Here is a 15,366-nt window from a genome sequence, read left to right on the forward strand (position 1 = left end):
TTTAAGCCAAATTTAAAAGGACAAATGCTCTCCAGAAAGAATGAGTGTACTGGATAAGAGTCAGCAGAAATGGTCACTGATTCAAATTCTGTAACTTTTCAGATGAGAAATATTGGATGATAGAATTCAACCACGAAGGGAGTGATTTAGATGAGCCCTAAGATCCCAACCAGATGTGACAACCTGACTGTTGCTGAATGGCTTATTTTATAACAGGGAAGAGAATAGACCTTTATCATTCTATAATGACACATATATAGTAGGCTCAAAACATTTTGATGCACAAATATGCTTTTCACGACATTTAACGAGAATAGAGAGAAAATTCCATCCTTAAATCTGACATATTTCGATTTAAATGCCTTGGATTTTTTTTTTTTTCCTATTTTGGTGGGGGAATAAGATTTAAAGCAGAAATGAAAAGTTGAGACATGCTGGCTCTTAAAATTTCCAAGTAATACAGGATAAGGAAGAGAGCTTTCCTTCTTAAAAGCCAGTTTGTATAATAGCGTTACTAATATTTAGTGTTTAAATTTGTCTCAGATTTAGAGGATGCTTTTATTTATCTTCTAAATGTCCATAGGCCACTCAATGACTAAACATAGGCTTTACCTTTCCCAATATTATTTTCTAGTTATTTCATATAACCATGATTAATTTAAATTGACAGTCTTTTACTGGTTGACATTCAAGACACCTTAAATTTTTCAAAAATCATTTAGAAAATAATGTTTCCTTTACTCCTTCTCTCCATCGATTAGAAGGATAAACCCTAAAGAAACACAAATATTGTCTTTGTGTTTTCAAAGATACTCCAAATTTTGCTCCCGGAAATACATTTTATAATTTCTTATCATCCCATGTCTCTCTCCTACTTTACTATTACATGAAACAATGGGAAAGTTTCCAAGCAAGAACAAAGTGCAGCAACTTACACAAACCAGAAACTAAAACAATAAGATGAGAAAAACACCTACCAAGGAAATCTAAAGTTAATCTGATTCTGTAAGGCAGGAATAGAATTGAACAATGATCACTAATATCACTGTGTGCTAAGCCTCTTCAGCCATGTCCGACTCTTTGTGGCCCTATGGACTGCAGTCCACCTGGCCCCTATGTCCATGAACTGAACAGTGGCTCAGCTGGTAAAGAATCCACCTGCAATGTGGGAGACTTGGGTTCGATCCCTGGGTTGGGAAAATCCCCTGGAGAAGGGAATGGCAACCCACTCCAGCATTCTTGCCTGGAGAATCGCCACGGACAGAGGAGTCTTGCAGGCTACAGTCCATGGGGTCACAAAGAGTCGGACATGACTGAGCAACTAACACATACCACCTGGGAAGCCCCAAATCACTGCATTTTATAATACAGTATAGAGGCATATTAAATGGAAAGAGATGAGAGGCTAAATTCTGACGTTAGGGTGATTTCTAAGGATATTAGACATCAGGTTATGTATGCTATGACGCAGAAAACCTGAAAATAAGATGGGCGGTCTGCTCTCAAGGCCTAACTATCGCACCCTACATCATTTGAGGTTAACTGGTTTATTGAGTGAACTAAATTTGACAGAAATGTGTTCTGGAAGTCTATTTTTAACCAAGTATTCCACTTATCATTCCTTTTTGATCAACCTTCCCTGCTCCCTGAGAGCACATTATGCAAATCTCGTAACTTCCAAGTGACTTCTATTTCCTCTTCAGTTATTCTGACTCACTCTCAGTCAACTTTCTTCAAAAGTTCAATCTAGTCTAAATCACAGCATCAATGTCAAATTCCATTCAGAGCTTCTTTCTTCTCCACAATTCAAGACTGGCCCGCGGCTCAAAGGCTTCCTATGGGAAACGGCATTTTCCACTTATCTTTCACTTTCCCTCATCCTTCTCCTCCTCCTTTTCCTGCTTCCTCTTGGACTGAGGTGAGAAAAGAGGAATTAAATAAAGAAGGGCAAAAGTCTTTTCTCCTATTTCTGTAGTCTGGCCTTCGTTTTCTTTCATGACAGCATTCCTGTATGTTTGCTGTCTTCAGGCACATTGTGTGGATTTTCTCAGAGGGCTTGGAGCAGAGTATGGATCTCCACAATGCATAGGATTGTATTGTGGGTGCTAGGCCCTGGGGATCTCTTTTTGGTAGCTTTCCTCTTTCATCTGCTTGTGCTGTGCTTGATCGCTCAGACATGTCCGACTCTTTGCGACCCCATGGACTGCAGCCCACCAGGTTCCTCCACCAGGCAAGAATACTGGAGTGGGTTGCCATTTCCTTCTCCAGGAGATCTTTCCAACCCAGGGATCAAACCTGGGTCTCTTGCTTCACAGGCAGATTCTCTACCACTGAGCCACAAGGGAAGCCCAAAGCTTTCATTATATTCAGGCATCTACCCTTCAGGGATTCAGTTAAGCAGTGTCTTGTATTCTACTCCAAGGAAGCCCACAAGATAAGCCTGTGAGTTTCTGTGACTCCTAAGCATTCAACCATGGTGTAGCACGGTCTGCCTTTCTTTAAGGCACTGTCTCTATATGCTTTGCATGGGTCACCTTATCTTGGAGGGAAAGAGTCTCCATGCCCCAGTATTCTCTTCTGAGCTCATGGCTCAACAACCCAGATGAATTATTTGTTTCTAGATCTTATTTAGACTGAATGAGGTGCGAGTGTGAGGGTCAAGAGAACCGCATTAAGTGAATATGAAGAAGCAGATGGTACACCTCCTCCTGTTATACTTTATCAAAGCAATAATGATGGCTCAGAGAAGGCGAGCCGATTGAAGACAAGGAATCTGACTGAAGAATAACACATCAAATATAAGCCACGTGGACCACAGTCCTCACTTACCTCCAGAATAGAAGAGCAGTTGCTGTACATCAGGTTGATGGCCTTCTTCTTAAGAATTTTTGTCACAGACTTTTTAGCTATCTCACCCCGCTGATACTGATACTCATTCTAAGCTGAAAGCACTATGGAATGATCTTATACCCCAATAAACATTGTTACTGCTGCACAATCATGGTAGAATTACCTTGTTGAAAGTGCTAGGTTCATTTTGCAGAGATGTAAGCAGGGCACTTTAGCGTTGAAGAATGTGGTTGAATGTCTAATTCATAAAGGGCTGCTGTTCTGTTGGAGCAGGTGGCCTCTGGTATGGAAGACCTGTATTTGATGCTGAGCTTGTGAAACCTAAAATGAATAAATATTTTCCCATCAAAAAACCGCTTGCCATATCATCTTTTTGTAAGTGCTTTGTGAATTACTTGTAACTACTTGACAGTCTGAAACACGGGAGTGATTTCTGCCTATGATGATAAACTTTGGAGTGCTAAGAGCACAGACACAGAACACTTAACTCTCTTTTACCAAGGTGTTGTGATACTGAACAAGGTACCTAACCTTTACCTGAGTTCCCCAGCTGGGCTGCTGTATTAATGTCCTATGAGCATTATAACAACCTACCACAAACCTGATGGCTTAAAACAATGCAGATTTATTATCTTTAAAAAGTTTTGGAGACTAGAAGTTTCAAATCAATTTTATTGGGCTAAAGTCTTGGTGTTGACATGGCTCATTCTTTCTAGAGGCTCCAAGGAATTATCCATTCGTTTACCTTTTCTAACTTCTAAAGGCTACCTGAATTCATTGGCTCATAGCTCTTCCTTACATCACCTCAGCCTCATTTCCAAATTAAACATCTGCTTTCTCTCAGATCTCCTGCCTTCTTCTTATCAGACCCCTGTGATTACCGCCCATCTGGATGGTCCAGTGGTCTCTTCTTCCCAAGGTCCCTAGCTAAATCACATCTCTAGGGTCTCTTTCTATTATCAGGCATCCTTTACAAGTCCTGGGGATTAGGATGCGGAGCCTTTGGAGGCTAACATTCAGCCTATCACAGTTGCTTTACGGATTATATTAGATCATAGACTTAGATAAGTACCTTTTGTAATATCTGGCACATATTAACACTCAGCACACGTTGATTTCCTTCCTTCTACCTCCTCATTCTATTTACTAGGTTTTAAGATTTGGGTTAAGACACCTGGCAACTTAAGAGCCCTTGTTACCTCATCTGGAGAACAGGATAGATTTAGAGATAGATATATTTATAATATACTGTTTAGAAATGTAATGATGGATAAGACTGACTCAGCATCTGCTATCCTTAAGTTTTGAGATTCACATTCTATTCAAGGGAGCAGACAAGAAAATCATCTTATATATGATATTATAACATATATAGTTCTATGATATTAGTGCCATACAAGACTTTAGTCAGGAGAGAAAAGATAAGGGGGGAAGGGCAGGATCACACAGAGTCTACTCTTTGTATTTATTTAGCCCTGTTAAACCTCACCTCCTTAGAAAGGACCTGATTGACCATGTGATGTAGAAGAGTAACCCTGCCCCCTCTCCCTATCTTTCTCCTTTTCCTTGAATTAAATTTTAGAGCACTAATTACTGTTCCAAATTGTATACTCTTATTTTATTTACTAATGTCTCTCCCTCTAGTACAATGTGAGCTTCTGGACAATGGGGGTTCATTCATCTTGTTTATCATTACACTCATAGAAGAGTCTGACAAGAGTGGGAGCTCAGTTAATGTTTATCAAGTGAACTGAGAGGCTGTTTAAATCTCATTAAATACTACAGTCCAGGGTGTTGCAGAGTCAGACACAACTGAACAACTAACACATTCACATGTGTCTGTATATCATCATAACAGACAATCCAATAAAAACATGGGCAGATTTAAACAGCCATTTCTCCAAAGAAGACATAGAGATGGGCAAGAAACACATGAAAAAGTGTTTAACGTCACTAACTTCTGTTGTTCAGTCGCTCAGTCATGTCCAACTCTTTGCGACCCCATGAACTGCAGCATGACAGGCTTCCTTGTACTTCACCATCTCCCAGAGCTTGCCCAAAATCTTGCACATTGAGTTGGTGATGTCATCCAACCTCCAACCATTTCGTCCTCTGTCATTCAGCTTCTCCCCCTGCCTTCCTTTCCCACCATCAGGGTCTTTTCTATTGAGTCTGCTTTTCTAATCAGGTGGCCAAAGTACAGGAGCTTCAGCTTCAGCATCAGTCTTCTAATGAATATTCAGCTTTGATTTACTTTAGGATTGAGTAGTTTGACCTTCCAGTCCAAGGGACTGTCAAGAGTCTTCTCCAACACCACAGTTCAAAAACATCAATTCTTCGGCACTCAGCCTTCTTTGTGGTCCAACACTCACATCCATACAAGACTACTGGAAAAACCATACCTTTGACTGTATAGACATTTGTTGGCAAAGTAATGTCTGTGCTTTGTAATATGCTGTCTAGGTTTCTCATAGCTTTTCTTTCAAGGAGCAAGCATCTTTTAGTTTCATGGCTTTTGTAGACACTGTCCTCAGTGATTTTAGAGCCCAAGAAAATAAAGTCTGTCACTGTTTCCATTGTTTCCCCATCTATTTGCCATGAAGTGATGGGACTGGATGCCATGATTATCAGTTTTTGGATGTTGAGTTTTCAGCCAGCTTTTTTACTCTCCTCTTTCACCTTCATCAAGAGGATCTTTAGTTCCTCTTTGCTTTCTGCCAAAATCGTGGTATCATCTGTGTATCTGAGGTTATTGATATTTCTCCCGGCGATCTTGATCCCAGCTTGTGATTCATCCAGATCAGCATTTCATATGATGGTTTTACTCTGCAGAGAACGTAAATAAACAGAGTGACAATATACAGCCTTGACACACTCCATTCCCAGTTTGGAACCAGTCTGTTGTTCCATTCTAGGTTCTAACTATTGCTTCTTGACTTGCACATAGGTTTCTCAGGAGGCAAATAAGGTGGTCTGGTATTTCCATCTCTTTAAACTTTTCCACAGTTTGTTGTGATCCACACAAAGGCTTTGGCATAGTCAATGAAACAGAAGTAGATGTTTTTCTGCAATTCTCTTGCTTTTTCTATGATCCAACGGGTGTTGCAATTTGATCTCTTGTTCCTCTGCCTTTTCTAAATCCAGCTTGAACATCTGGAAGTTCTTGCTTCGTGTACTATTGAAGCATAGCTTGGAGGATTTTGAGCATGACCTTGCTAGCATATGACCTTGCTAGCAATTGTCTGGCAGTTTGATCATTCTTTGGCATTGTCCTTCTTTTGTATTGGAATGAAACTGACCTTTTCTAGTCCTGTGGCCACTGCTGAGTTTTCCAAGTTTGCTGGCATATTGAGTGGAGCACTTTCACAGCATCATCTTTTAGGATTTGATATAGCTCAGCTGGAATTCCATCACCTCCACTATCGTTGTTCATAGTAATGCTTCCTAAGGTCCATTTGACTTCACACTCCAGGATGTCTGACTGCAAGTGAGTAATAATACCATCATGGTTATCCAGGTCATTAAGATTTTTTTGTACAGTTCTTCTGTATATTCTTGCCACCTCTTCTCTATATCTTCTGTTTTTGTTAAGACCATGTCATTTCTGTCATTTATTGTGCCTATCTTTGCATGAAATTTTCCCTTGGTATCTCTAATTTTCTTGAAGAGATCTCTAGTCTTTCCCATTCTATTCCTCTATTATTATTAGAGAAATGTAAATAAAACTACAATGAGATATCACCTTATACCTTTTGAACTGCCATCATCAAAAATCCACAAACAATAAATGCTGGAAAGAATTTGGAGAAAGGGAACTCTTCTATACTATTGGGTATATAAATTCATATAGCCACTATTGGAAATAGTATGGAGGTTCCTTATAAAAATAGAGTTACTTTATGATCATGCAATCTTACTCAGGCATATATCTGGAGAAAAACATGGTCCAAGAGGATAAATGAATCTCAATATTCATTGTAACAGTGTTTATAATAACCAAGACACGGAAGCAACCTAAATGTCTATCAACAGAGGAATAGATGAAATTGTGGTACATATACACAAGGGAATGCTATTCAGTCATTAAAAAGAATAAAATAATGCCATTCACACCAACATGGATGGACCTAGAGACTATCATACTGAATGAAATCTTAGAGAAAAAGAAACGCAGTATGATATTGCTTATATGTGAAATCTAAAAAAATTGATACAAATGAACTTATCTACAAAACAGAAACAGACTCACAGATTCAGAGAGCTCACCCAAGGGAGATAGTTAAGTGTCTGAGACGGACATATACACATTGCTTTATTTAAAAGTAAATCAGCAATAAAACCTACCACATTAAAAAAATGGAGAGGGAAAAGTGACACATAGATGAGATGAGATTGTTCATGTGTTGATAATTCTTGAAGCTAATTAATGGACTTGTGGGGATTTATTACACTACTCCTTTCACTTTCGTGTATGTCTGAAATTTTCCACAATAAAAAAGGTTTTGAAAAAAGATGTTCATCATTTACACTGATGTCCTCATTAATGAATTATTGATTAAAAATAAGAACACATGGTATTTACTGCTTATTTCAACTAATCATTATATATGTATTATAAATATAATTTTGTGTAAATAAGTACATTGGTCAATAATAAGACTCTAGGTTTGGACACATCTTTAAGTAAAAAAATATTCAAAAGAAAACATGTGCTTGTTTAAAAAATCTCATCTGAGAATCCAATTTCTTTGCAGAATTGAAATTGGTAATGCTTATCTTCATAAAATTAAAATATATATGTTATCTGATCTACAAAATTTAAAAGCAGAGTTCACATACCGTTTAAATATATACTGCTACCCTAGACATTCCCACTAGTTTCAACCATCTACATTATAGTCTGTTTAGTTGCTCTAAGAGTTGGCAAATAAGAGCACCCTAAAATTGCTTACAAGCTACATTTCTTGATAAACTCAAACAACATATTTTCAGCAAAAAATACTAGCAGCTTCTTGATGGGTATCACTCAGTGTGTACAGTCTTTCTAGCATCCTTGGTTCCCTCAGGGTTGATATGTCAGAAGGTAGTAAACAAATAGATTCTACTTGCGTGGGAAGAGGTCCTGCCAGGTTTGAGACAGCAATGAGTGGAGGCTTCACCCAACTTCTCACTCTCCCATCACAAACTAAATATGACCACAAATGCTTTGGCACTCTCCCCATTAAGAATCAGGATCTCATGGCCCTGCCCCTTAATTTGGGCTGGAGATGACAACTGACAAATAGAATTTGGCACAAGTGAAATTATGCTAGTTCTGGGCTCAGCTTTTAAGACTGTGGGCAGCTTCCACTGTGGTCTTTGGGAGCCCCATACATCCACGTAAGTAGTCTAAATACCTGGTAGAGATACAGAGATATTGTATGGTGAGGCCCTAAAACTACACAGCAAAAGAAAGGAAGAGAAACCCAGCTAAACCCAGCACTCCAGCAATCCCCACCAAGAAATAATGCACGTAAGTGTAACAGTCTCAGACCCTCCAGTTGGGCTCAGCTAACTGGATACTGATCAGTGATCCAAACCACTTCCATGGGGAGCAGGACTGTCTAGATGAGCCCTACCTGAATTTTTAACACTCAAAGCAGGAGATATATTAAAGTGGTTGTTGTTTTAATTCACTAAGCTGTAGGGGAGTTTATCAGGGCAACAGGTAACCATAACAGCTCCTAAGTCAGTCATTCTGACTTTAGCAAAATTAACCTTGTATGTTTGAAAACAGTCTTTGTCAAGCTATGTTACCAGATTAAGCTCCAGAACAGGACACACTGTCTTTACATCACCCATGCTGTCCTTCTGCAGTGGACACACAGTGATGAATAGAGGAGAGGACTGTCTCTCACTTGCACAGTAAATCAAAACTATGCAATGTTATAACAAGCATGCAAAATCACTCATGTTCTGCTTGACAAGGTCTAGGAGAAAGTGAGAAGGGCAGAAATGTCATCCTTTAAGATCAGTGGCTCTAAAGCAGAGCAGTTCAACTTTCCTCTTTGCAAAAGAGCAAACACTGATTGTTCAGTCAGATTCAAGACTGTATTGCTCAAATAAAATTAATATCAGAGCTCTGTAACATCTAACATTTAAAAAGTGTATTGTATTATATAGGCCTTAGCCCCATTTATGGGTTTGAAGTCTTTTCCTTTTCATAGTTTCCCAAATTCATTCCACTAGTATTTTTATGATTTCATTTTCTACCTTAAAAACTGTCAGTAATTCCTAACTATGTTGCTCTTTTTCAGTTGCTCAGTCATGTCCAACTCTTTGCGACCCTATAGACTTCAGCACACCAGGCTTTCTATCCTTCACCACCTCCCGTAGCTTGCTTAAAATCCTGTCCATTGAGTCAGTGATGACATCCAACCATCTCATCCTCTGTTGTCACCGTCTCTTCCTATCTTCAGTCTTTCCTAGCATCAGGGTTTCTTTCTAATGAGTCAGCTCTTGGCATCAGGTGGCCAAAGTACTGGAGCTTCAGCTTCAGCATCAGTCCTTCCAATGAATGAAAGTGAAAGTCACTCAGTCATGTCTGAATCTTTGAGACCCCATGGACTAGATAGTCCATGGAACTCTCTAGGCCAGAATACTGGAATGGGTAGCCATTCCCTTCTCCAGGGGATCTTCCCAACCCAGGAATCGAACCAGAGTCTTCTGCATTACAGGCAGATTCTTTACCAACTGAGCTATCAGGGAAGCAGTATTCAGGGTTTATTTCCTTTAGGATGGACTGGTTTGATCTCCTTGCAGTCCAAGGTACTCTCAAGAGTCTTCTCAAACACTACAGTTTGAAAGCATCAATTTTTCAGCACTCAGAATTCTTTATGGTCCAACTCTCACATCCATATATGACCACTGGAAAAACCATAGCTTTGACTACATGGACCTTTGTTGGCAAAGTAATTCTTAACTATATGCAATATTAAAAATCAACTTCTTATTCTTGTTTTCCTGTCCTTCCACAGTTCTAGAGTATTTTCTGCTGACTAATCCTAAAATTACTTAAAAAAAGAAACTCTGCTGATCAGTATATCTAACTGTAGAAAATAATATCCAATTCTGAGAAGGAAAAAGTAACATTCTTACTTCGCTAAAGAGAAAGCTGAGGTGAGGCTCACATCAATAGACATTATACTTTAATTAAACATTATATTATACAATAATTATACATTATACATAATTATACAATATAATATACATTATATTTTAAATTAAGTTTTAAATGTTAAAGAAAACGTTTTACTTCCCCCATGTTCTAGAATTTTTGCCCAGATTGAAGGCAGCATGATGGAGCTGCAAAGATAAAATGGGCTCATGTCCACTGGCAGCTTTTAGATGGTGGCTATGGGGTTTAGGTCAACTGAGAAACTGCTTGATGGGCCCTTTAGAGTATTAAGTCATATGCCACAATAATAGATTTAGATCAAAGAAAACTAGAGGTAACATTTCCCTGTGGTTAATGGTGGTTCAAATGGTAAAGAATCCGCCCGCAGTGTGGGAGACCTTGGTTCCATCCCTGGGTTGGGAAGATCCCCTGGAGGAGGATAAGGCAATCTACTCCAGTATTCTTGCCTGAAGTATCCCTATGGACAGAGGAGCCTGGCAGACTACAGTCCATGGGGTCACAAAGAGTCAGACATGACTGCAAGGCTAAACACATACACTAAGAGCCCATAACCAATCAGTAAATACCTCCTGCTTCTCTCCCTCTACCAATCTTAACTGATAATCTGTTTTGTACAACTCATTTTAAAACCACTCAAACCAATCTCCAGTACCCTGTAAAAGCTTCTCACTATTTCCTCAGATTGAGAAAGTCCCAAGGCTGGCCTGTGGAGTGTTCTCCCTTGCTGCTGCTGCTGCTGCTGTTAAGTCACTTCAGTCGTGTCCGACTCTGTGTGACCCCATAGACGGCAGCCCACCAGGCTCCGCCACCCCTGGGATTCTCCAGGCAAGAACAGTGGAGTGGGTTGCCATTTCCTTCTCCAAGGCATGAAAGTGAAAAGTGGAAGTGAAGCTGCTCAGTCGTGTCCAACTCTTTGCAACCATAGGCTCATGGACTGCAACCCACCAGGCTCCTCCGTCCATGGGATTTTCCAGGCAAGAGTACTGGAGTGGGGTGCCATTGCCTTCTCCGTCTCCCTTGCTACACCAAGCTAAATAAACTTGACATTGTATGACTATAGATGTGTCCTTGGTAGCCTTTGGCCAATGAGCTTCAGAATTATCACTAACAAAACATGCAATTATGGCCTAGTTACATAAAAGTCATGAAACTCACGTCTCTTTCTTTGTATAATACTAATAATATTTAACTTGTAGTTTGCAGTGAGGTTTGGGCTTCCCACGTGGCACTAGTGGTAAGGAACTGACCTGCCAATACAGAAGACGTAAGAAACACAGGTTTGATCCCTAGGTTGGGAAGATCCCTGGGAGGAGGGCATGTCAACCCACTTCAGAGAGTCCCATGGACAGAGGAGCCTCTGGGCTATAGTCCATGGAGTCTCAAAAGAGTCGGATATGACTAAAATGACTTAGACCATGTGCACATGTAGTGAGGTTTAGGGACAATATGGGAAAAGTATTTATTGTTATACATACTAGATAGTAAGCATTATTAGATACTGGGTAATTGTTTGTATATTTAAGTTGTTTTTAAAAATACAAATTGCACCTAATAGAATTGGCACTGCTCCTGATAGAACTCCTGGTTCATTTCTTTTAAACTTAATTTTCATAGTAGCCTATGTCTGGGAATATAAATCTGCATGAACTGTCAGACAGGGACATTTTGAACAGGGATGACTAATGCTAATTTGGAAGACTGAATAGAATGTTCATAGTCTATTGGCTTTTGAAAACTAGAACTGCAACTGGATTCAATGACCTTTCAAAATTTTCTGTCCTTATTAAATCATGCATCTAGAAAAGAAAAAGTTGGTGTCCTGTACTCTTGATGTGATCAAAATTTGATCAAGATTGCTAAAGATGAGAAAGTGGGAAGTGGTATAAGACTTTTTGAGACAATCAGCAAAGTAATTTAATAAAATGATGGCAAAGTAATGAGAAAATGCAGAGATTTCCCAATTTCCTGTTAGAGTGTATGCATTTTCAAACTGTAATTAATTAGAGAGGAGGCCAATGCCAAGGTCAGTGCCCTAGGAGGTAGACTCTGAGACTGACATTTGTTTACACGTGGTATATTGAATAGCACTCTTCAGAAAAACACCAGAAAGAGAGGTAAGGAGGCAGGATTGGTCAGAAGGAAGAGTCAGACTATGAAAGGGTGACCGCAGAGGTCTGACCTGATTCCCTGGGGAGTTCTGGGGTTGGCCTTCTACCTAAGAAACTTCCCAAATGGAGGCAAAGGGGCTCAGGTTTTGTTCCCTTTTACTCTTCCCCCTGTTCTGGAGAGAAAGTTCCCTTTGGCAGAAGACAATTCTTAGGGAGCGTTGTGAGCCAGGAACCCCCCCATCTGCAGAAGAAACCTGTGCATTACTTCTAAACGGGTGGTCCATCTGGTATACCTCAACATCCACTGCAGCAGAGTCAGGAAGAAGCTGCAAATTTATCTAGTTTTGTGTTATAGGACATGTTATCTGATTATCTTCTATTTGTCCTTTGAAGAAATAAATATTAATTTAAGATTTATTAAGGAAACAAGTTTGATTAAGTCTATATTGTCAAATCCAATAATGAGACATTCTTAAAATAACCACCCCCTCACCCTTTTAGCACATAGATTGTTGTACTGCTGCTTAACAATTATTTTCACCTCATTCTCTTTTTTTAAAGATTTTTTTAATGTGGACCATTTTAAAAGTCTTTATTGAATGTTTCAATATTGCTTCTGCTTTATTTTTTGCTTTTTTGGCCACAAAGCATATGGAATCTTAACTCCCCGAAAAGGAACTGAACCCACATCCCTTACATTGGAAGGCAAAGTCTTAACCACGGGACCACCAGGGAAACCTCCCACTTCATTCTCTTGTCTGTATTTATTCTTTGAAATATTAAACTAGGCTTATGTGTGGTGGAGATGACAGTCTTCAGAACTGGGTTGCTCACACCTTTGTTCTTTAATCACATTTTTGGTGGGTCTCTACTTATTATTTTGTCAATGGCATAATAGTTGAGTTCTAATTTTGCTTTTCCTCTTACACAAAATTGATGGACGGCTGCATGAGACAAAATGGTTTGCCAAGCGCAGCCACTGAGCATTTAATCATTAGCGCATGGGAGAAATAAGTGGCTTCAGAGTGTTGGTGTGAGACATATATCATATATCAATTTATGAGCTGAAACTTTCCCCAAAAACATTTACTTAGTTTCTATATGAGACTGTTTCCATTTGATTAGTTTATTTACACAGTGATGTAAAGTCATATAATCATTTGTGATATTTGTATCTGGTTTTGTTTTTCCTTCATTCAGTTTCTGAATGTCAACTCAATGCTGACCTATGCTAATCTATTTCCCATGCCAGTTCCCAAATCCATAATATGCCTAGTACTTCATCGAGCAAACAGAACAGTTAATAAATTATTTTCAAGTGTGGATCACATGACCAAGAATCAACTTATTTTAAAATAAGAAACATGAGTCAATAATGTGGTCCATCGTGTTTAGATTTTTTTTTCCTTCTTTCAGGCACTAGTGTCTGTATATTGAAGACCTGATGAGAAGCGTTGACTCACTGGAAAAGACCCTGATGCTGGGAAGGATTGAGAGAAAAAGGAGAAAGGGGCAGCAGAGGATGAGATAATTACATAGCATCACCAACTCCAATCGGACATGAATTTGAGCAAACTCTGGAAGAGAGTGAAGGACAGGAAAGCCTGGTGTGCTGCAGTTCATGAGATCACAAAGAGTCGGACGTGGTGGCTGAACAACAACAAATATTTATGAGGAATGCTAAATAGGTAAAGATAAAATGCTTCCCTGCAAATGTTTAAAGTAGATTTTCTAAAATAAAACACTCTCTCTAGTAAGACAGTAGAACAGGGACATACTTGAAGACAGAGAGAATAAAATATGAGGCTAACATTCAACTAAGAATGATGGCTGGTTCTGCTTGAGATGATTGATATGCTCTTAGCATGTAACCTATGCTTCATTCTGCCCTGGGCACTGCCATTATTTTATTCTGTCCCTTAGAGTCTTTAAATTTACTGTGGAAATTTCAAAGACCACTTTAACTTATTGGTAGGGATAGTGTTGTTCATTTTCCATTCTCTATTGAGACTCTCAAAATCTCTCAATCAGCACTTTATTTTGTGATCTCACTGAGCCTAAGACATCCTGATAAGTAATCTGTAGTACCTGTGGAACACCTTTGTCACCCTTTGTAAATCTCTGAAGGGTAAAATCACACTAGAAATGAGAAGAATGTCCCCACAAGTGGTTTGTACTATTTGGAATGCATAAGACTCTCATTGTAAAATGAATTACCCTTACTCATCCTCTTTCAGATAAACAGAGGTAAAGACATTTTCTTTTCTGTCACGCTCTGTTTTGAGTGTGCTATTTGGATCTGTCAGTCAAAAGTTAAAGATAATAGAAGTAAATTGATATGTCTTGGGAACTTCTCTGATTCTATATGTTTGATGAATAAAAAGATGTGATGATTAAAACTTTCAAGTTAATTAAAAGCTATTTATCTTCTCATTCTCTATAATATGTATGTAGTATGTTACAAATATACAACAAATTTGGTTGTTATTATTAAAACTAAAAATTAGTGTTTTAAACATTAGTATCTTAGCATGCTCTTTAAGAGGTGAGAATAATAGGATACATCATTTCACTAGAATCTGAAGAAAACCTCAAGAGGCATCCAATTTACTTAGGAGGCCTCAGCTCAGACAAGGTGAGTAAACTGTTTGAGTTCCTAATACATGACAGGGCAGAGCTTAAACTTTTGATTCCCAATCCAGTTTCTTTACTCTTAACCACAGTACCTCAATTTATTGAAATGTACACAGTCCACTGGCCTACATGAAAGATCCTTGTTGATGAAAAATTAATTAAAAATTTCAGCTTATATAGCAATGCTGAGAGCTAAAGAAGGAAAAATGGTAAGTAGTAGTCAATAATTGGATTTAAACACATGCAGCAGTAAGATCTGTTTAAGAATTACATTTCTAAACAAGTGCAGACAATCTCACACTCTAGCTTCTTCAAAGATAGTTTACTTGACATGGAGAAAGTGAACATGAGACAGACTATTGCAATGTTTCATAAGCCTAATGACTTTGTTTGCGGTTCTATCCTTCATACATAAAATAGTGCTTGCACATAGTATACTGAATGAATGAAAGAATTAATGGTTTGTAAGCAGCCAACCTATGGAATGATTTATAAAAAATAGTTCCTTAGCAAATATGTGATTAGATCCTTGAGCAGGAGGATAAAACAACTCTACTATTTTGAGATTACTCATTGAAGGCTGAATTTGATCATAAA

The 15,366-nt window shown here is 38.7% G+C and overlaps 1 protein-coding gene across 3 annotated transcripts in view; it reads right to left on the reverse strand.

Annotated features, from left to right (window-relative positions):
• Nucleotides 1-15,366, reverse strand: part of DGKB (diacylglycerol kinase beta) — a 1,339,752-nt gene that overhangs the window by 976,378 nt on the left and 348,008 nt on the right. For all 3 annotated transcript variants that reach the window (XM_060414944.1, XM_060414942.1, XM_060414945.1), the window contains one exon: nucleotides 3,014-3,171. The gene's annotated coding sequence lies outside the window, so the exon portion shown is untranslated. Of the gene's footprint in view, nucleotides 1-3,013; nucleotides 3,172-15,366 lie in introns of those variants that run through there.

This window comes from Ovis aries, chromosome 4, assembly GCF_016772045.2.
Source record: "Ovis aries strain OAR_USU_Benz2616 breed Rambouillet chromosome 4, ARS-UI_Ramb_v3.0, whole genome shotgun sequence".
NCBI lineage: Eukaryota > Metazoa > Chordata > Mammalia > Artiodactyla > Bovidae > Ovis > Ovis aries.